This window comes from Ailuropoda melanoleuca, chromosome X (genome assembly GCF_002007445.2).
Source record: "Ailuropoda melanoleuca isolate Jingjing chromosome X, ASM200744v2, whole genome shotgun sequence".
NCBI lineage: Eukaryota > Metazoa > Chordata > Mammalia > Carnivora > Ursidae > Ailuropoda > Ailuropoda melanoleuca.
In genome coordinates this window covers 80855804-80870021 of record NC_048238.1, presented here as the reverse complement: position 1 = coordinate 80870021, position 14218 = coordinate 80855804, and the positions used below count along the sequence as shown (strand labels likewise).

At 40.4% G+C, this 14218-nt stretch overlaps 1 pseudogene; it reads left to right on the top strand.

Moving 5' to 3' along the window:
- The window catches only part of LOC100475680, a 36420-nt pseudogene extending 32503 nt beyond the window's left edge, over window positions 1–3917 (top strand).
- The last annotated feature ends 10301 nt before the right edge of the window (window positions 3918–14218 follow it).

Sequence of the window (14218 nt, the reverse complement as noted above, 5' to 3'; positions counted from 1 at the left end):
TGTCTACATAGTTTGACCTCAGACAAGGGTCTGCGGAGGCCCTTGCCTGGCATTTGTTGACTGAATTTCACCATAGAAAGTGCGGCATGATGTACAGGCTCATGATTGTTTCTGTTACAGACGATGCAAAGGAAAGCACTAGAGCTTTTAAGTCAAGCGATAAACTATTCACTAATATATTAGAAAGGTTAAAGCAAGCTTCTTCAAAGTAATGTACTAGAAAAATAAAGACCTCAGTGTTAAACTAACTTTAGGAATGACAAAACAAACCCCTAGGTTATCTACAACTTATCGGTAATAAATATTAACATGTTCACTTAGAGTTCCAAAAACATGGAAAGAGAAGATCACTTTATCCTTCTTTGGAAAAACACTAAAAGGTCTGTTGTCTTTTTACCACATTAGGGTACTCAAAATTCAAAATAAGCAAGAAAGTACTGTGGAAAAAGGGCCCATACACAGAATGCCATCAGGATGGGGGTATAAATCCTTCTCTGACTTCCTTAAACATGAGGAATATAAAGGCCTCTTATAAATGAGAAAAGTTTAAAAACTGGAATCTTTTTTTTTTTTTTAAGAGAGGAAGGGGGAGAGGGAATGGGACAGAGGGAGAGAGAGAATCTCAAGAAGGCTCCACGCTGGGTGGGGCTCGATCTCACGATCCTGAGATCATGACCTGAGCCGAAATCAGGAGTGGGAAGCTTAACTAACTGAGTCACCCAGGCCCCCCCTAAAAACTGGAATCTTTATGTCTTAGTTAGGGCTTTCATAACAAAATACCATAGACTTGGTTTAAGCAACAGGGATTTATTTCTCACAGTTCTGGAAATTCAACATCAAGGTACTAACAAGATAGGTTTTGTTCTGAGGCCATTTCTCTTGGTCTGCAGATGGTCACCATCTCGCCTGGCACTCACAGGTCTTCTTTGTGTTAGATTGGGGTGGGGGAGGGGAAACCAAGCTCTGGTGTCTCCTCTAATAAGGCACTAATCCCCTCAGACCAGGCCCTTACCCTTATCACCTCATTGAACCCTAATTACCTCCCAAAGACCCCATCTCCAAATACCATTACAGTGGGGGTCAGGGCTTTGGTATATATAAATTTTGAGGGGACACAAACATTCTGTCCATAACACTTTTCAAACATATATGACTGGATTTTTAAAAACATTTGTAGTTTGTATGTATGTATGTATGTATGTATGTATTTTTAAGGGTTTTACTTTTAAGTAATCTCTACACCCAACATGGGGCTTGAACTCACAACCTCGAGATCAAAGTCACATGCTTCACCAACTGAGCCAGCCAGGTGCCCCATCATTTGCAGTTTTTACTAAAACATTTTTAATTGTGGAAAAAACACATAACCTGAAATTTATTATCTAATCATTTTAAGTGTACAGCTAATAGTATTAAGTGCATTCATATTGTTATGCAATCATGACTGGCTTTTAAAACCAGTACTCGTGAAGCTATTTCTTTTCCCCTGGGTACTAGGTGTGTAAATCAGATGCAGTGTTGTAGGGGAGGTGGCAGAGCCTTAGTTAAGTCTATGTTGTTAGCTCAGCTAAGCTTCCTATTAGTTTAGTGTATTAGTTAGAATTCTCCCGAGAAACCAAACCAATGGGAGATAACTATCTACCTATCTATCTCTCGCTCTATCTCTCTATCTCTCTAGAGAGATTGGCTCACATGATCATGGAGGCTCAGAAGTCCCATGATCTGCCAACTGCACATTGGACACCCAGGAAAGCCATTGGCATAGGCCAGCCAGTCCAAGTCTGAAGACCTGAGAACCAGCAGAGCTAATGGTTGAATCTAGTCTGAGGGTAGAAGACCCCTATCTTAGCTCATGCAGTCAGGCAGAGAAGGGGCAAACTCTCTTTTCCTCTGCCTTTTGTTCTATTCAGGCCTTCAACAGATTGAGTGATTGGGGAGGGCAATCTGCTTTATTCAGTCTACTAATTCAAATGCTAATCTCATCTGGAAATACTCTCACAGACACACCCAGAAACAATGTTGAACCAGATATATGGCCACCCCATGACCCCATCAGGTTGACATGAAATTAACTATCACATTTGGTTATTAGAGATACAGCAAGACATTTGTCCATTGGTGGTTGATAGCTGGCGTTGTATCTGATTGGTCAGTATTCATGCTGTACAAGTTGTTAAATATTTTGAGTATCACTACTGATTATACATATTCTATATTAAATAAAATGTTTTTTTTCACTAAAGCAGAAAAGTAAATCAAAGTTTATAGAAGTAGAAAGGTTTAAAAATAATTAACTAGAACTGATAAATGAATTCAGTAAGGTCACAAGATATAAAATCAATATACAGAAATCCACTGCATTTCTATACACTAATAAGAAATCAGCAGACAGAAAAATTAAGGAAACAATCCCATTTACAATTGTATCAAAATCAATAAAATACCTAGGAATAAATTTAACCAAGGAGGTGGAAGACCTGTACTCTGAAAACTATAAAATCATCATGAAAGAAACTGAAGGTGACACAAAGAAATGGAAAGATATTCCATGCTCATGGACTAGAAGAAGAAATATTGTTTAAATGTCCATGCTACTCAAATCAATCTAAAGATTTAATGCAATCCCTATCAAAATACCGATAGCATTTTTCACAGAACTAGAACAAATTATTCTAAAATTTGCACGAAACCACAAAAGACTCCAAATGGCCAAAGTGATCTTGAAAAAGAACAAAATGGGAGGTATCAAAATCCCAGATTTCAAGATATACTACAAAGTTGCAGTAATCAAAACAGGTATGGTACTGGCACAAAAATAGACACATAGATCAATAGAACAGAACAGAGATCCCAGAAATAAACCCCCTATTTTATGGCCAGTTAACCTTCCACAAAGGAGGCAAGAATATGCAATGGGAAAAAGACAGTCTCTTCAACAAATGGTGTTGGGAAAACTGGCCAGCTACATGCAGAAGAATGACTGGACCACTTTCATACACCATACACAAAAATGAAATCAAAATGGATTAAAGACTTACATTTGAGACCTGAAACCATAAAAATCTTAAAAGAGAGCACAGTCAGTAATTTCTCTGACTTCAGACATAGCAACATTTTTTTAGATCTATCTCCTGAGGCAAGGGAAACGAGCAAAAATAAACATTAGGACTACATCAAAATAAAAAGCTCCTGCACTGCAAAGGAAACAATCAACAAAACTAAAAGACAACCTATTGAGTGGGAGAAGATGGTTGCAAATGACATATCTGATAAAGGGTTAGTATCCAAAATGTATGAGGAACTTACACTACTCAACACCAAACCTGCAAATAACCCATCTAAAAATGCTCAGAGAACATGCACACACATTTCTGCAACAAAGACATCCAGATGGCCAACAGACACATGAAAAGATGCTCAACATCCCTCCCCACCAGGGAAATGCAGATCAAAGCCACAGTGAGGTGGCAGCGGCTGTGGTGGCCACGGGTCAGTAGCTGACACGCAGCTCTTTGTCCACGCCCGGGAGCTACACACCGTCAAGGTGACCGACCAGGAGACGGTTGCCCAAAGGCTTGTGTAGCCCCTCTGGAGGGCATTGCTCCAGAAGATCAGGTCTTGATCCTGGCAGGCACACCCCCTGGAGGATGGCGCTAGCCTGGAGTGGAGGCTCTGATCGCCCTGGAAGTAGCCGGCTGCATGCTTGGAGGTAAAGTCTCTGGTTCCCTGGCCTGTGCTGGGAACATAAGAGGGCAGACTCCCAAGGTGGCCAAACAGGAGAAACAGAAGAAGGCAGGCTGAGCCATGCGGTGGATGCAGTACAACAGGTGCTTTGTCAGTGTGTGCCCACCTTTGGCAAGAAGGAGGGCCTCAGTGCCAGCTCTGAAATCCATTGTAAGCCTGGCTTTCCCCGGTAAATCCACTTAGTCCAGTCAGAAAAAACAACCCCCCCCCACAAAAAACAACATGATGAGATATCACCTCACAGTTGTCATAATGGCTAAAATAAAAAACACAAGAAACGAGTGTTGGTGAGGATGTGGAGAAAAAAGAACCCTCGTGCACTGTTGGTGGGAATGCAAACGGGTGCAGCCACTGTGGGAAAAAGTATGTAGGTTCCTTGAAAAAAAATTAAGACTAGAATTACCATATGATCCAATAGTTCACTACTGGGTATTTACCCAACAAATACGAAAACACTAATTCACAAATATATATATGCTCCCCTATGTTTATTGCAGCATTATTTACAATAGTGAAGATATGGAAGCAGCCCAAGTGTCCACTGATAGGTGAATGGATAAGGAAGATGTGGTATACAAATGCAATACAATATTACTCAGCCATAAGAAAGAATGAAATCTTGCCATTTGCAACAGCATGGGTGGATTTAGAGAGTACAATGATAAGTGAAATAAATCAGTCAGAGAAAGACAAATACCATATGATTTCCCTTTAAGAGGAATTTACAAAACAATGAATGAGCAGAGGGAGAAAAAAAGAGGCAAACCAAAAAACAGACTCTTAACTACAGAGAACCAACTGGTGGTTACCAGAGGGGAGGTAGGTGGGGGAATGGGGGAGATAGGTGAAGGGGATTAAGAGTACACTTACCATAATGAGCACCGAATCATGTATAGAATTGTTGAATCATTATATTGTATACCTGAAACTAATAAAACGCTGTATGCTAACTACACTGGATTTAAAGTTTTCTTTTAAAAAGTATTAAATAAATAAATAAAAACAATTAGCTATGGTTCTCATTAACCCTTCAATATTATTTTCTGATATTGATGTAAGTCCAACTTACCTGTAATTTGAGCAAAAGTTACATATTTTTCCTACAGAGAGAAAATTCACATAAAATTAACCATTTGAGAGTGAACAATCAAGTGGTTTACCATACTGTACACCCACTGCCACTATCTAGTTCCAAAACTTTTTCATCAGCCCAAAAGGAAACCCCATCCCCATTAAACAGTTGCTCCCAAATTCCCCTCCCCGCCCCCCCTTCCCCCGGGGATCTACTAATCTGGTTACTGTTTGTTTGGATTTGCCTATTCCAGACATTTCACAGAAGAGGAATCCTACAACATATGACCTTTTGTGTCTGGCTTTTTCACTGAACAATGTTATCAAGTTCATCCATGTTTGTTGTAGCAGGTATCTATCCGTATTTTATTCCTTTTGTGTGGCTGAATCATATTCCACGGCATGTGCACACCATACTTTGTTTATTCGTTCATCTATTGATGAATATTTGGGTTGCTTCTACCTTTTTGGCTGTTGAGTTAGACTTCTAGCAGTTCAACCAAGCGGCGAAACTCCTGTCTATCTCCCTCCCTTCCACAGGATGAGCTTAGCTACTCTAGAAAAAGTATTGTGACTGCTTTAAGTACTTGGCTCTGTTTCCCAGAACTGTCTTTTTTTATCTGCAAGCCAAGGACGAATCTGTCTCATCCCCCCAAGCCTCCGCAACAGAAAAATTAATCCGTCCCCACAGCATAAACTGCTCCTTCCCTTCCTCTGCCTCCCTGCTGACCAGCCCTTCCCTGAATAGGGAGCCTTTCCACCTCTGCTTTTGCTTTCCTGAAAATTTCCATCTGTAATTTGCCATCCATGCGTTTGGTCCTGTGCAAGCAATTTGACACATGCAAGAGTATTTTTTTTTCTTATCTAGACTCTCCCTTAAAAATAGTTCGATATTATATAACTCAGATACTCCTTTGCATCACTTTAACAACACATTTAAACAGAATAAATATGAACCACTTTTCAGCTTTCCCCTCCTCCTGCCCCCATCCCCACTCCATCATGGTTGACCAGCGTTATGTCCGGCTTTTGGACATATACTCAAAGATTATATTTTAGTTAAAGTAAACAAATTCCTGCAGATGTTATTTTTTCTGATGTAACCCAGATAAGCTGCTCATTTCTTCTTAAGAAGCAGCATGAAAATTGAGTATACACTGAGAAATATATAGTCAGTAGGAGCAGGTTGCCCCCAGTGTGCCCCCTCAAATCACACTGTGTCAGCAGCTAGCTTCTCTGGATATCAGAAGGCCTATTCAGGTAGCCAGCATAAGAGCCGTAACCTTCACCCTTCTACTCAAGGCAACCTTATTTCTGGATATTCCTCAGCCCTGTATTGCACTAAAGAAATAATCGTTGTTAGGATTCTAAAACCAGAGGGGACAGTGTGGATATCTCCTTACACAGTGCTGGTTTACCCAATAGACAGTCTAAGCGCATGCTTGCAAACCTGGGGCACCAACTTTTTGGGGGGATGGTGGGAGAATTTGGTCCTCATTATTTTATGTAAGACATCAAGATAGTCATTGTGAAAAATAGAATATGTTTGGGAGTGCTGTATACTTAGTTGATGGTACATCATTATTTTTAAAGTTATCATACAGTAAAACTGACACTTTGGTGTACTACATGTTTTAGCAATGAAATTTCTGATCAGATCTTTAGACTCATTCACTTATTTTCTTTTCCTCTTTGATGTGAGGTTGTACTTGAGGGAATGAATGAACTTATAGTTTATTGTATGTAGTTTACTATGTTAGATCCATGGGAAAAAACCTATAATACAAGGGAGGGAGCAGTAGGAGCAAATGCATTGAGGCAGAAAAACAGAGAATGGTCAGGAAAGGGGAGTAGACTAATTTTTTTAAAAAATTAAAAAAATTAAAAAAAAATTGTCTGAGAGAGAGAGAGAAAGAGAGAGCGCACAAGCAAGGGGAGCAGCAGGCAAAGGGGGAGGGAGAAGCAGGCTCCCTGCTGAGCAGAGAGTCCAAGATGGGGCTCGAACCCAGGACCCTGGGATCATGACCCGAGCCAAAGGCAGACACTTCACCAACTGAGCCACCCAGGCGGGCTGGGAGTAGTCCAATTAGATCAAAATAGAATATGCGATGCCCGAGGAGAGTAACATAAGATACTTCAGGAACCATTTGTTCACTTGGGTACACAGCAAAGCTAATAATGGTGTCACTGTCAATACTTGGCTCGGCTGTTGAGCTTTACTGATAGAGATAAAAATCTTTGCTCCACAGGCCCACATAGCGGCCAGAACCTGCCAACTTTCTCTCCAAGGTGTTCCAGAGGAAGCGCTTGGACTAGTTCAGGGAATCACAGCTTGTCCATAAACACATGAGGCTGGCCTACCGATGAAGGGTGCAAGCTGCTTCAGATACCAGTATGTGCAATTGAATAGCACTAAGTGCAGACATAGTGAGTTGGGGCTTGAGTCTGTTTAAATAAACTAACCATCTCCGTCGTTCTAATTTTCCAAAAGAGTGATTGTGTCTATTTCTGGGATTCTTCAGAGTAATAGATATTTGAATCTCTCTCCAGCCTTGCCAAAATAAGGGTGTTTGGAGATTTTGACACCGGTAATAGACATTCTACCAACCCTATGTCTTGCTACTAAAGAGAAACCAAGCTTAAATGGCCTCTTGGAGGGTGGAATGGAAACATGAGTTCCATTATGAAATGCCAAAGATCAATTAGGGCATTCACTTTTCCAGAAATTTTAAAAATTTTGATTTTGGGGGCACCTGGGTGACTCAGTCGGTTAAAAAATTGACTCTTGATCTCCACGCTGGGTATGGAGCCTACTTAAAAAATTTTTTTGATTTTCGTGTGTGTAACTGTTTTCAATATTTTAAGGCTAGCGCAGTCTAAAAGCAAAATTTCTACAAAAGCTGATGGCATTTGAATATCTGTTTTAATTCATTTATTCATTCAATAAATAGTAGTTGAGTACCCACTATGTGACAGGCCCTGTTCTAAGTCTCAGGGATAAACATGAACAAAACCAAGCCTCTGCCCTCATGGAACTTGCAGTCTGGTGAGGCACAGATAATGTGTTAGACAACAAATAGGTACTTTATCACCACATGGTGATAATTATTAGAAGGAAAATTAAAGCAGGATATGGGGGATAGAGCAAATTTTATGTCAGGTCAGGGGCGGCCTCTCTTAGGTGGTGATGTGTGACAAGAGACGTCAATGTAGTGAAAAGGTAAACTATGCGAAGGTCCAGGGCCAGAGCATTCCAGGCCACGGGAGCAGCAAATCTGAAGGTTCTGAGGCAAGAATGTGTTTGGCGTGTTCTGACAATGAGAAGAAGAGTGTGCCTGGAGCAGGGTGTTCAAAGCAGTGAGACATGAGGTCTGAGAAGTGGCCCATGATTCGAATTTTGGATTTGATTCTAAAAGTGACTGGAACCCATTGAAAAAGGTTCACATGCTAAAAAGCCCTCTGCTTGCTCCTGTCTGTGTATTGGTTAAAATTGCCCCCCTTATTCCTGATGACCAGTTGACATGGCCTCTTGAAAAGCCCTAAGTCTTCTTATTTTGAACAAGGTGAAATTGGCCTTAAGTGCAGACCCCAGGAGAACTCAGGAGGATTCCAGTTCTCTGCCTTTAGTGTTGTAGTCTTCGTGTCTTCTTTCCTGGTAGACATGGTCCAAGGTTCCTCGTCTGCGGCTGGCTGGAAGGGCCCTACTCAGCTTTAAGGACACACATCCCTTGTGCAACTCTGGTTGTTCTCGTCCCTAAGCCTGTGGGGAGGACAGCTGTTGTCCCTACATCACTGTTAACCTGGTGGTATTTCATTACTTGGGCTCTCCAAAAGAACTACTGACCCAGTCAATGGTGGCACTCCCGATGCTCTGAGACTTGTCCTATTGCCTTGCTCTGACACCGCTGGTGTCAAAGCATGTTTGCAGAAGTCCTCCAGTGATTGTGCAAAAGCCCCTTTTTCTTTTTCTCCAAAAGGATAAGCACATACCTGGATATGCTTATAACATAATTTAGAAACTAGAGTCCTCAAATTACCACATTGTTCCAGGAATAGCTTTCATTCTGGGTTTTTTTCCCCAATCTCACAGAAAAACCGAGAAGCGAAGTTTTTTACCAACCAAATGGTAGAACCAGATTTAGAATTGAGAAAGAGCTATTTGTGAAAAGTATGAATCTATGTCATTATATGTGGCTTTGTTGCTAAAGATATACTAATTTGCCATTTAAAATTTCCTCTTCCTCAGTGCCTAGACTCTCAACTTTGCTGACATTTATTCAGATCCTATTTTTACTTTTTTTTTTTAAAGTAAACTCTACACCCAACGTGGGGCTTGAACTCACAACCCCGAGATCAAGAGTTGCATGCTCTACAGACTGAGCCAGCCAGGTGCCCCTTAGATCCTATTTTTAAAAAGAAGCTTCCCCCTACCACTTTTATTTGAAAATATATTTAAAACCTGCAACTTCTTGGGAAAAATATGGAAAGTGCTTTATTTTTGTTGCAGGCATCATAAAACTAAAAAACCAAGACTAGCATTAGCTTGAACTTTATCTTGGAATATGTCCATGAAGAAGAAAGCCAGACTCATCTTGACTTTCTCTCCTCCAGCTTTTTGTATCAAAGACCCTCTGACAATAAGTAGACTCTCTCGAACTTCCGCATACTCCGAATGGAGATTTTTGCCCCGATTCCTGTCTCCTCTTTCTCCATTTTTTTCAGTCACTGTTTTACTTCATTTGGATTCCTTATCATTCAAACGACGTTATTTGGGAGGATGAGCTACGGGTTGAATTGGACTGATTGTCAGTTCTGATTTGGGAGGAAGGTTTATGACACTCAACAGTGCTCTAGCTCATTGTTCAGTATTCCAAGAAGTATCACTGCTCTGATTCTCAAGGTTTTCAAAATCTTACAAAGAATGTTGGATAGCTAATGTGTTTCGGCCATATTATTTCAGAGCAAGTCTCTTTAGAGATTGGCGGATGCCCCCCACCCCTCCCCAAAGCTGACTTTGGCTATAATAAGGTTTATTTAAGTAAAATAAAGTCAGCTAACTGAAGATTAGCCTCCACATGCCTTTGCTATAATGCAAAGTCTACAGTCATCCCGAAATCAAAATTTGGCAAACTTTGCAATGTAGGGTGCCACACCACTGACTTTTATTATTTTGGAAAAAGAATAAGCGTGAACCAGGTGCACAAAGAGAACTCCCTCTTTCTCTCTCTCTGCTCAAAAATTTTCTCCCAGGCAATCTATAGATGGAGTTAATACGGTCATCTTAAAATGAAAATATCCCACGGATAGGTTAAATATATTGCCTTTGATTTTAGGTAGCAAGTGGGTTGTTAGGGGTTAGAGCTGAGATTGGCACACTTTTTCTGTAACAATCCAGATAGTAAATATTTCAGTCTTTGTGGGCCAGATGGTGTCTGCTACAACTACTTAATTCTGCTTGTTGTAGTGTGAAAGCAGTCATAACACATAGCTGAATGGGCATGGCTGTGTTCCAATAAAACTTTATTTACAAAAACAAAGCAGTCTGAATTTGGCCCATGTTCCATAGTTTGCTGACCCCTAGATTATAATGCTCAATTAGAGTACAGCGTAGGTTTCTTGGCAGAATTATTTCAACACAGCTAGGGACATCATGAAATTATTGGACGACTAAGAGATAGGGTGGCTACTTTATAATTTGGCCATCGACTTTAGTGTCTTCATTTTACTCAGAGTCACTTCATCTGCTGCTTTTAGGCTGGAGGCTAAAACAGTAGAAACTGTGGCTATTTCTTTTTCACTGATCTTGTTCTCATAATTCCCTTAGAAATAACATGACCTGACATTTTTATACATTAGAATTTCGAGATGTCTTGCCGATAGCACATTTCATAAAGCACCTGGTGACCTTAAAAAAGATTTTTATAGGAGCAATTTAGAGTTGAATAAATAGAATTAATTTCAATGCCTCTCACTCCAGTGTATAATTTTGCACTTGGCCAAACATCACGTTCCATTGTTTTGTTTTGTTCAAAGCCTTTTCGAACTCATGTAAATAGTTTTGCGCACGTACTAAGACATATATTTGTTTATTACTTTATACCATAATAACCATGTATAACTATTCTGTTTTTCCATTGAAGCCTAGGGGGGAATAGCCTTCAATGAGCACTTTCACATCTGTTTTCTCATTTAATATAATTTAATTATTTTTGCAGATGAATCCTAGGGAAGATAAAGTTACTTGCCCAAGGTCACCCAGCTAGTTAAGACTGCAGCCAAGCTTCCAAAACAGGTCTGTTTGACTCCAGAGGCTATGCACTTTCCACTACATCACAATGCCTACAGGAAGCTACTTGTAGTTCTTGGCGGGCTTTATCTTTTTTTTTTTTTAATCCAAGCTGTTTGCAAGTAAATCATAGGAGAACTGAGTAACACAGTATTTAATTCTTTTCATATATTTTGGAAGTACATATTTTCAAAAGGAGATATGGTGAATGCTTTTGTTTAAACAACCATGGTTCTATGACTAGAATATTTCCAAATAAGGGTGACTTCCAAAAATCATTTGCTTTCTTGGCAGTCTTCATACATTCTTTGTGAATGCAACTAGATTTCCCATCTTCCTTGTTTAGGAAAGAATCATATGTTAATAACATTTTTTGAAAGGTGTGGCTTGGTGGTATTCTTTTCAGATTTGAAATAACTAAACTTCCTGGCATCATAAGTTCAAATTGTGGAGAAACCAGCTGATATTAAGTTCGACATTCCGAAATTGACTTTTGTTTGGGCATAGCTTTGTGTAGCCCTGAATGTGCATATGAATTAGGGGTAAAAGTTACTGCCAAAATCTTAAGATACAGATATTTATGCCTTTTCATCAAATATGAGATAAATTCCCTTCTGTTGGAATTTTTTTTTCTTGGGCAGAGCAAAGAACATAAATCATGCAATGATTTAAAAAAAAAAAAGGTGGGGCTGGGAGAATTGACCCATAAGATGGTTATAGCATATATGACTCTCAGACCTCAATCAAAATATTGTTGTGCAAAAATATAACTACTTTCCCTTACATCTATATTTCAGATATTGAGTATCAAGGGCTCAACAATGGGGGGATTTGGGAACCCCCCCCCACTAACCTCAGTTCTCTTTAGGGTCTTCTCAGGGTTGTCAGCATCACACTGTCAACCTCTTACGTGGGTGCCAAGGTGTCGGGGGGAGTCAGGGTGATAGCAGTGATGAGATGAGAGGACGGCATATAGTTATCAATCAGAGATCGATGCAGGTTACTGCAAAGATGTTTACTCTCCTGGCCCACATGGTTCCTTTGAGTCAGAGGTCTTTGGCTGCTTTCCTACTGTCCTTGGGGCTCAGGAAACTTTGCCAGCTTCACATGTATACCAGCGTGCAGAGAACAGCTCACAGTTATTGCTTTCTAGGGTCTGGATGCTTCCCTGCTAGAAGGGCTATAAATGAAGTAAAAGGTCCTTGGTTGCCTTTAAGAATCTCTTATGTTTTGACTTCATTCCTCTCCCTCAGCTTGGAAGAATCCATTTCTAGTGTGAAGAAAGCCTTCTCCCTTTCTCTGTTTTAAAAGACCTCTATCCCTGTGGAATTTCTTCCTCTGTGAGCTTAGACTTTCTGAATCCCTGAACTTGAAAGCTACTTCTGTTTTTTGCTGAGGTGCCCTCTGTCTTTCCCTTCAGGCAATGAGAACAGAGCTAGCTACCGGCTTGGATGGAGGGAAGAGGAAGGGGAGAATATACTGAGAACAAAGAGTTGAAGTCTCAAAATAGTATCCATTCACCTTATTCATCACAACCAAAAAACTGCTTTTCTGTAAAGTTTTCCCAGTTCTTGACACACTTTGGTTTGGAGTACAGAAAAAGCTGTGGTATGGGACTTTCATAAAAGCCAAGTCCTTAAAAACCTCTCAGGGTTGTCATGTGGGGCCACTGTACTGAACAAAGGGATGCTCTTGTGAGAGTTTCGACTTCTCTCTCTCTTTCTTAAGATTTTATTTATTTGAGGGAGAACGAGAGAGCACAAACAGAGGGAAAGGGGCACAGGGAGAGGGGAAGCAGACTGCCCGGGGAACAGGGAACCCGATGTGGGGCTCAATCCCGGGACCCTGAGATCATGACCTGAGCTGAAGGCAGACCCTTCATGGACTGAGCCACCCAGGCACCCCTCAGCTTCTCTTTCTCATCATAGAACAGCTTTCTGGAAGCCATCTTTGCTTGCCAGCCTCAGCAGCTGGGCTGTCCTCTCTCTGGGCTCTCCTCAAGCTCCCCCTTCCTAATGCTCCCTCCTGACAGTTCCACAGCTCTAGGGAGCAACCCGCTCTCCCCTTGAGGTCTGCCATGCGACTAAGGGCCATGTTAACATGACCTATGGAATCAATCATTTTCAGATGGATTTGGGGCTTTCTAATTATCATTGATACTGATTACAGAACAGTTGATTGGGCCACAACAAAGTAAATAATTTTCAGACATAAGACCACCAAAATGGTGAGACATGTTGTACTGGAAGAAATGTAGCTCAGAAACCGAGGCTCAGGGAAGTTAAAAGGCTGGTCTAGGTTCAAGCAGCAAGTTCATGAATGTGATTAAAAGCCACCCCTGGGAACCCTGTTAAGGGCAGAGTTGTGATAACATTCAAATACATTGCAAAAGACTCTCCAGCTGTTTGATGACTCTAATAAAACAGTAGCACTGACTGATAAAACAACTTCATATAATAATGGTCAGCATGGGTTCTAGACCCTGACCACTGAGTTCCGAAGCTAGTGTCATTGCTTAGAAACTGTGAAACTGGGCCTTGTTACTTTTCCTCTCTGTGCCTCAGGGTCCTCATCTGTCAGTTGGGAATAATAATAGCACCTGCTTCATGGCCTGTTATGAAGTTTGAATGAATTAATATATTTAAAAGCACCGGGGATAGCGCTTGCCTCATTGTGGGCATTTATATTATTTGTTATTATGAAATTACCATTACTCCAGAATAAATCCCAGTGACACATTCAGAGAAGATAAATGTGCATGTGAAGAGTGAAGGACATCAGAACAAAGTCTGTAATCACCGCGAAACTGGGGTAATCACTTACTCACTTGTTAAACATCCAGGGAAATCATGGGTTCATTAGATGCTGTAATAATTTTAATAGCAGTGTGTCTGAAAGCTGCAACGTGACTTGGAGACTTTGTTTTTAATAATACATGATTATAATGTGTTTGGAAATGCTTATCTTTTATAATGTGTTAAGAGAGTAAAATGATGGAGGGGACATAAATACTCTAGCGATTGAAAACTAAAAATGAAAGCAACAATAAAATACCATTATTCCTCTATTGTCAATAACTAAAAATATTTTTAAGTGTTGTTGTATATGTTTTGAAAT